This window comes from Otolemur garnettii, unplaced genomic scaffold (genome assembly GCF_000181295.1).
Source record: "Otolemur garnettii isolate 467f Iridium unplaced genomic scaffold, OtoGar3 scaffold00010, whole genome shotgun sequence".
NCBI lineage: Eukaryota > Metazoa > Chordata > Mammalia > Primates > Galagidae > Otolemur > Otolemur garnettii.
In genome coordinates this window covers 25,869,895-25,878,878 of record NW_003852405.1, presented here as the reverse complement: position 1 = coordinate 25,878,878, position 8,984 = coordinate 25,869,895, and the positions used below count along the sequence as shown (strand labels likewise).

At 40.3% G+C, this 8,984-nt stretch overlaps 1 long non-coding RNA gene across 1 annotated transcript in view; it reads left to right on the top strand.

Annotated features, from left to right (window-relative positions):
• Positions 1-8,984, top strand: part of LOC100942038 — a 271,582-nt gene that overhangs the window by 225,274 nt on the left and 37,324 nt on the right. The gene's annotated exons all lie outside the window — the stretch shown is intronic.

The following is an 8,984-nucleotide window of genomic DNA, read 5'->3' as shown; positions in this document are numbered from 1 at the left end:
TTTAGATTAATTTTATCCGAAGGATCTTAATAGCAGCTACATGCATTGGAAACAAAGTGACACAAGTGTGTGTAAACTATATAATTTATTCTATTACAGAGAATATATAATTTATTCTGTTCATTCTTCTGGAAATAACTAGATACCCAGCTCCCTCCTCCCACCTCCAACCTCACACTAGGAGTTCAAGGAACACTAGCTACACATCCTTGTTTTAGACACTTCAGAATCAGTGGGCACAATGTCTTTGCACGTTTCCTGTGAGTCTTGACTCCTGCCCAGCCTTCATTCACATAGGGATAAAGAAAAGAAGGGGAGTGCATGGGCCGCTTTCCGAGCACGGGATCTCCTGTCAAAGCCTCATCATGAAAATGTGAGCAAAATCTCCTTTTACAGACAAATGCTAATTCGGGTTCTCCCGTTCATTAAAATGTGGGTGTCACCCCATCACAATGGGCTCCCTTCTCCTTACCTGCTGATTACAAGTTATACTGGAAGTTAATATCTTTTATCTGCAGCATGCTTTACAGAACCAAAGAACTTTCCCCATATCTCATCTGATCTATACAGCCATGGTAAGCAAAGATGAGACCAATAATACTGCTCCCATTTTTCAGATAAAGGCCTTGAGTCTCAGATCACATCGCTCGTCCAAGTCAGATTTGATTAGTACTGGATACAGATGCCTCCCAGGGTCTTTTGATTCTTAAAATACTTTGTTTTTGACTGTTTCCCACTGGCCCTTCCACTTCTATACATCTAGCTCTAAGAACCACGTCCTATCTTAGAGACCCTTTGCATGGTTTCTGCCCAAGAATACTCAACGGCTGGTAAAAAGGGAATAATGCCACTATTCTTCAAAGCTTTAGCAAAGGTGACAGAATCAAATGCAAGTTATTTTTAAGGATTCTTTGTTAATTCAAATACAAGGTGAATATCGCGATTTTTATTTCAATGCCGAGAGCATACACTTAAGTTCCTTGCCTCTCTTTCCCCTTCCTTTTCTAACCCACCATCAGGGCCTGCTGTGTCCAAGCTTTTTGGCATCTCCATGAACCTTACACGATTTGAAATAGCAGCTCCTGAGCTGTGGTTTAGTACCTTAGTCCAAGTCTGCCTTAAGTGCCAGCGACGTAGAAAGACTTCTTTTCTGAGGACTGAGACTCTATGTTTCAAGAAATATTGAAGGGTTTTGTTTTCCCAGAACTGTCACGCTTCTTTGAAAGAACTGAAAAGAAGCAACAAAGAAGACGTGAGAGTGATTTAAATTTCTTTTTAAATATCTCTTTGGTTTTCCAGTCTTTTTCCAATAAAAATTCTGGTATTAACCATTCCGTCGTTAACTGCCTCCGTCTTTGAATTGCTCTGTAGTGACACGACCCTTTATCTCCTGGGTGGGTGTGTGTTCTTTTCTCTTCCTTTCAGCTTTTCTGCACATGGTAAAGGTTTATCAGAGACTGAAAACTTCTTATCTTTTCAAAGAATTGAATTTGTAGTACAACTGGTTTGATGCAGAAGCGAAGAAAAAGGGAAAGTGGAAACAAGGGTCCCAGTGGAAGGATAATGATGGGAAGGGGCAGTGATAAACATGAATTGTCCAGCACAGCCTGTTTAAGTCACTTCCTCGGGGTTGTGTCTTTTTAAAGGCCACATATAAATACAGAGGCGGATTTGGGCCCACGAAATTGTGCTCTGTTTACTTGAAGGCACTCAGTGATGATGAGCAGTTGTCTAGAACAAGGAGAGGGCCTGATGGTACAAAGAACACTGCATCAGTCGTGGTTCCTGCGAAGGAGGTTTGAAACCGAAACACAAATTAGGGAGACCGAGTTCAATGCACCCAGAAAAATCCTGACATTTAAACACGTAAAAAAAGTCATCTCTGTACTTTCAGAGAGAATTCGTACAAGTTCCTAACTGCATGTGCAAACATTGTAAACACAGGCGTGTTTACACAGGCTCAACATGCGTGCAAATGTGAGCCTGGGTAGCTCAGGTGTGTGGTTTAAAGGTGATGCACTTACCTGCCAGACACCTGTGTGAGTGTCCACCTGAGACGTGCCTGCTCTCCTGTGCGCCTCCTCTACCTTTGTAAAGACTTTCAGCTTCCTTTTTAAATTACATGTTAGAATAAACCTGTAAACATTTGTTGATTCTGAAGAATATGTGCCATATGTATTCGAGTGAAATTTCCTCTAAGTGATTTTTTACATTCTGTATTTGGCCTCCATAGTTGCTCTTTGCTCCCCTTATGAAAATATTTTACTTTTTTTTTTAACGTGGGCAAAATGGAAAATTGAAGAGCGATTGAGAAAAAACAAACCAAATTGTTCATGGGAACAGTCGTTTCACATTGATGTCTTGAAACAAGAAAGATTTCTCCTATTTATTTGCCAGAGATGAGCACAGATAATTTCATTGTGCATCGATTTCCTCTAAGGAGGGAGGGAGTGTGGTCAGCTGAAACAAAGCCCGGCCGTGGGGACGTGGCAGCCACAACTTCTGTTCCCATCTCCACCTTCAGAATTTGCTCTGACTCTTGGGAACTCATTTGGGGGTTTCCATGGTCCCAGTATTTTGTTGTTTTGTTTGTTTGTTTGTTTTTCCCTTTGGTAGTGGTTTTGTTAACAGACATGATCAAACAAATAGATTTTTTTTGAGCTCTTTTATTGAGATATTTTAGTTGGTCTGCCTTATAAACACAATATAATGAGGAATGGCAGTCAATGCAATTGTACGACATTCAGAAATATAATCATGCAATAGTCACGTAGCCAAATGTTTCATGAGAGCCTACTGTGTGCTAGGCACTGAGCTGGGCCTACACAACTATATTTGGTCTTTAAATCACAACATGAATTATTTGACTGTCATTATGTGAAAACACAAGTTTCCCAGTAGGTTAATACTATGTAAAGTAAGGATAGTTATCAAAAAAAAAAAAGATTTTGATGTTCCTTATATACAAAGAGTACCTTTATGATCAAGAAGTATTTGTTAAACACATAAAACATTTCAAATCCCTTGATGTGTTCTTATTCTATTTTTAAATTACTGTTCTTAATTTTATGGAATATGTCCATTATATATATTTGTAAAGTTGGCACGAATTTATATGTTTATGCAGGATGTCCATAAAGTTTGTGTGCAATTTAAAATTTACAACTGTTTTAAATTGCACACGAACTTTACGGACAACCTGCTATAACAGATATATGACCCATGTACCTCAGTAGAAAAAAGCATCACGTTTATTTAAAATTATGAATTAGAACTTATAGCCTCACTATTTCTAATTAAAAGTATTTTATCCTTACTAGGAATGAACCCACTATTTTTTCTATTTCAAGATTTTTATGCCAGTCCTATCTTCTCAGACACAGGAAATACAGAAAAATAAACAAATAAAATGTCCTTTTTCAAATTGTTGATTTTAGAGAAATGCAATTTTATTAGCATTTTTATTAAAAATATTTCATTGAAAACTTTCTTAAGCTTGAATATTTAACAAAAATTTCTGAGACTTGTACTATTTTTTTTTAATATTTTGCTCTTTTCATGTAGTATATAGGAATCTAGTTAGGCTTCTATGACAAAGACACCTCTAACATAGTAGTTCAAACGAAAGTTTACTCCTTGTTATATAACAGCTTGATAGGCAGGATTTTTGGTGGACAGCAGCTGTCCCAGAGCAGAGATACAGTCTTTCTCTCTGTAATTGTTCTGCCAACTTCATCTGTAACTTCCATCTTTTGGCCCAATACGGCTGCCCCACCTCCAGCCATCACATTTGCATTTAGCCAGCAGTAAAAGAATTAAAAGGGCAGGGGAATACATGCTGCTTCTTTCAAAAACTTAATCTGAAATTTGCACATACAAATGCTGAAATGATTCGTGTAGATGTTAAGTTACAACCACACTAGAAGACATAAGGAAACTTTAGATGCTTGTACCTAGACACAGAATCTATGTGAATACAGGAGACACACACCATCTCATACAAGGGTCTTATGCTGATGACTCAGTACAGATGGTATTATTGTGGGTGACTTTCCAAAATGATATATTAATGCCTAGTAAAGTTTTGAATTTGACAACACCAAAGCTTCCTTGAATCTGATCTTTGGTTTTTGCATTCCTGGAAAAATCAGTGTATTAAAACAATGCAAAATAAAGTCTTTGTGTTACATGTGACACAGGATTAGGTTTGGATATTCATAAATTATCCAGTTTGTAACCTGCATAAATTTCCAGCGGAGTATTTGGAAGCCAAGAAGGATGTAGACCAGTTCTCTGTTGTCTGGGACTGTGCCCTGCGCTTTGCAGGATAATCACCACCTTGCCCATGAATTCTCTCCTCCAGTTATTGTGACAACCAAACCAACTCCACACATTTCTAAAATGCCCTCCCCCCATCCCTACCACAGGACTCTAAAACTCACAGTGACAGCTCTAGAGCTACAAGGTAAGCTGGCAACTGGCCCGACTTCCAACACATCAGGGAGAGCAATATTACCAAACATCTTGCAATGTTCTCACATCTCATTCCACCCATCACTTCATGCTACACATTCTAGGCTTTGTGGGGTGGGGGCATCCTAATGAATTCATGCATACCCTAAAGAAATGCATTAGGATTCTAGGGACCAAATCATAGGCTTGTTATGAGTTTAGGCTGCAATAAGTAAAGGAACCCCAAACTCGACAGACATCTCTTTCCTTCTCATGGAAAAGTTCTCGTAGGCATTCCAGGACTGAGAAGGGTGGAGACTCTGGCAGCTGCTTTCCTCAGCTCGGCCATTCTCAGCATACTTCATTTCCATTGCATGGCTCTAACATGGCTGCCCTAGCTCTCACCATCACATCTATATTCTAGCAATGAAAGAGATAAAAGAAAGGCATCCTCCTTCTGTTTAAAGGCAAATCTCAAAACGCACACAAGCAACTTCTGTTACATTCATTTCTCTAGCACTTAGTGTTTTCATTTTTGAGATTCTGAAACTACAGATTGCTGGTGACTCTGAGCATCTAGCAGGTATTATTCTATCAGACAGGTGGCCTAGTGAAATGAACCCAAACTACAAAGTCTAATTTTTTTTTTTTTTGCTGCATTGCTAAATAGCTTTGAGATCCCAAGCAGATCATTTGATTTCTACGATTCTGTATCTCCATCTGTAAAATGAGAAAAGGGGAGTTCAATAGGTTATTTCAAATTTCCCAATTCCAGAGTCTATTATAATACCCAGGACGTCTTATGACTAGACCGAATCTTAAAGCTTTTTTTGTCCCCCAAAATTTTCCAGTCTGTTCATTATAGGTGATTGGTTTTTATTTTAAGAACTCATTTGAATGTTACAAAGTAAGTTAGAAATGTGGTATTTAATGCAAAAAAATTTACTTTAGGTCTTTGTCATAATTCTTTTAACAATTCTTTCAAACAAATATGTATTGAACACTCATCACGTGCCAGACGTTGAATTAGACACTGGAGCTATGATGCTGGGTGAGATTGGCACCGTTTCTGCCCTCACGGAGAATAAAGACAAAGCAAGAGAAAATAATTGCAATTTACTTCGAGCACTGTGAAATAAATGTACAAATGTCTGAACAAGAGAAGTGGCCAGCTTTGGATGGGGGATCACAAACAGTCAAACAGAGACCTTTGCAAGAGAATGAGCTGCTTGTACAAGTTGAGGGCATAGGACGGCATTGGACGGCATTCAGGGCAGACCTCAGAGCCTGTGCTGAGGCCCTAAAAACCAAAGAAGTCAGTGGAAAGTTAGCCAGGGGCCAGGTTGCTCAGGTAGCGATAGACCCTGGTAAGAAATGTGAATGTGTTCAGATGGACTCTCAGGAAAGGAGGAAGATACTGAAGAGTTTCAGACAGGGTAATTATGCAAATCAACATGCGGTAGAACATCACTTTTGCTTTGTTGGAAGAAAATAAAAGAGAAAGCAGAGAGGCCAGTGAACCAGGAGAAAAGGGTGGCAGTTGAGAGAGAGGGGTGGAGGTGGCGCCTGTGGCTCAAAGGAGTAGGGAGCCGGCCCCATATGCCAAAGGTGGCGGGTTCAAACCCAGCCCTGGCCAAAAACTGAGACAGAGGAGTGGCAATAAGAGAGAAAAAATGCCTTCTACAGTGCAATTTTAAAAGCTGAATTTGTATACCTAATATTATATACAATCAATCAATGTCCAGCATGGGAGTGTAAAGGTGATTAATACATTGTCCCCATCCTGTCAGAACTTACACTTTACATGGGGGAGCAACTAACACATGGGAACCACACCGATCATCCCAAAGGACCTTCTCGTGACAAGGATGTCTTTCATTACTCTGGGTGAAGGGTGTATGTGGCAACCTGAAGATAGTGTTGTTGTGTGGTATCGTTCTTACTGCTTGTTATATTTGCAGCCTAATTTTCTTGTGCTGCTAACCAGTCTCCAAAGTGGTCTTTCTTTTCTGTATATCCTATTTTTCCTTCTTTTGGCCAGATCCTTGGTGCAGATTAGGTACCAGATTGCAGCTGACTTCCCTGGGGTGTCCCAAGATCTCGCACCTGGCTGCCGAGATCCCAAACTCTCACCTCTTCTCACAAACTCTTTGGCAAATGCTTCAGCCTAAGTTGGAGACAAACTCACAGATGGAAACATAGGCTTTCTAGAAATTGTAAGAAACTGATTCCATTTCAAATAAGAAGACCAAATGTAGGAAAGTATCTCATTTAAAATCATCAGGGCGCTACGTTAGGAATGTCTTTTCAAAACACCTCTTGGACGGGCTGTGCCTGTGGCTCAAGGAGTAGGGCGCCGGCCCCATATGCCAAAGATGATGGGTTCAAACCAATCCCTGACCAAAAACTACAAAAAAAAAAACAAACATTTCTTGGAGTAAAGTAAGAGTCACTTGCCTCAGACTCAAAAGGTTCTGGGTGAAAGGGACCATTCTTTTGCTACTTAAATGATTCTTGGAGATAAATTTCAAAAACGGTTGACCCTAGAGAACTTGCAATAGTTCTCCCACGCTGATGGCCCCATACCACAGGTGTGGAAACTGCCGGGACTTTCACATCCGTAACAGTAACCCCATTTCTTGTGGACAGTGATGTGTTGAAGCCTCTAGGTCTCTCAAAAACAGCAGAAGAAAGGAAAATAGGAGGATGCCTGAGGCCTAGCACTTGTGGCCATTCCCATTCCCAGAGTGCCCCTTGCAGGAGTAGGGCATGGTAATTCTGATATCCTGGACACATTTTAAATTGAGTAATAACACTTTGCTTACTTAAATGCCCCCTGTAGTTTCAATTAACTGGGCATGCTTCTGAACATTCTTTTGCTGTTAGGCGAGGCATGGTTACAGCTGACACACATTGCTTCCATGGTGAATAGAAGTTTGTTCTCATCTAAAACCAATTTTTCAAACCTGTGCAAGAGTGAGGATATAATTTATACATTTAAGCCTGAATTTGCAAGACATTTTCAGAATAGTAAGGTCAATAACAATTGTATAACATTTCCACGCTGGGAAGAGGCATAAAATCCAAGAATACAGCGGCCTATTATTTTGATTATCAATTCAATAAACAGAATCATGGCATTATTGCTATTGAATGCCTAGTTAATAACCACATAAGAATACTCCGAAGTTCAATAGAGGGATAAAAAATATTTGTAATTCAGCAATGGATTATTCAGATTTTATGATAGTCATTTCTCAGCAAATAATACTGCTTATAAAAATCCCATTCCTCTATCTCAACATTTCTTTCACTGTTCCATGGAAAACAAGCATCCTCGGAAATCTTAACAGACGTCTGTCAATGGCAATTCATGTTATCTAACAAGTTTGGAATATGCTGGTTGAAAAAAGTTGAAACCTTTGTATTTTAGTTTTGATTTTGGCAGTTTTCAAAAGGCTTTCATGATATGAGAGTCTTGACTTTGATCTTCAAGAAAGGAGACCTAGGATGGAGGACTGTGTTCCCCCAATTCACCTACGATAGACCTGTGGAAGCTATGTAGGGATGTCCAGCAAAGAGTCCACTGTGTGTGTCTCTATTTATCATAGTACGTGGCTGGATACTTTCTGGACAGCCCTCATATGTGACATAGTCGAATGTGTCATTCCAAAATTCATACTTTAAAATCTTAATCCTTGAAGGAACAATAGTATCAGGGTGTGAGGCCTTTGGTGGGTGATTAGATCATGAGCATGCAAACCTCATGAATGGGCGTAGTGCCCTTATGAAAGGGGCCTGCAGGAGTTTGTTCGTCCCTCCATCATTTAAGGACACAGGGAGACCAGGCTCAGCCCTGAAGAAGCAGGCCCTCGCTAGACGCCACGTCTGCTGGGGCTACGAGCTTGGAGGTATTTTCAACACTCAGTCAGTAATAGCCTTTAAGAATCTACAGAATCCTATGATGGTTTCTCATTTCCCCCAGACCTGTGAGAAAGAAATTTTTGTTGTTTATAAGCCACCCACTTAGGATATTTTGTTAAAGCAACTCAGACTATGACCTTATTTTTTTCTATTTAAAATGCACATTTATTTCTGCTCACTTCTCGTCCCTTTCCTTACTGCCGCCCTAACTAGAATCAGCACTGCCTTTCCGTGATCCCTACAGCAGCCTCCCCAACGCAATTCATCTCTCTGCTTCTGGCCCCGACTCCCTACATTCTATTTTCAACGTGCAGTCGACATTAGCCTTTAAGAATTTGCAGAAATCCTGTGATCATTTTTCATTTCCCTCCCAACAAAAGCCAAAGTCCTGACAGTGTCCCACAACGCCCTGGGCTGCCTTCCCTCCCGGCCCCTCCATCCTTTCTAGACTCTTCTCCTTCTGCCTGCTCAGCTTCAACTGCACAAGGTCTGTTGTAAGTTTCTCTAGACATCAGGAATGCTCTTGTCATTCACCTGGGCTGCTCTCTGCTTGGAAGGGTCTCCTTCAAGAGCCACAGGGCTCACTCTCTCACGAATCAGCTCAGAGG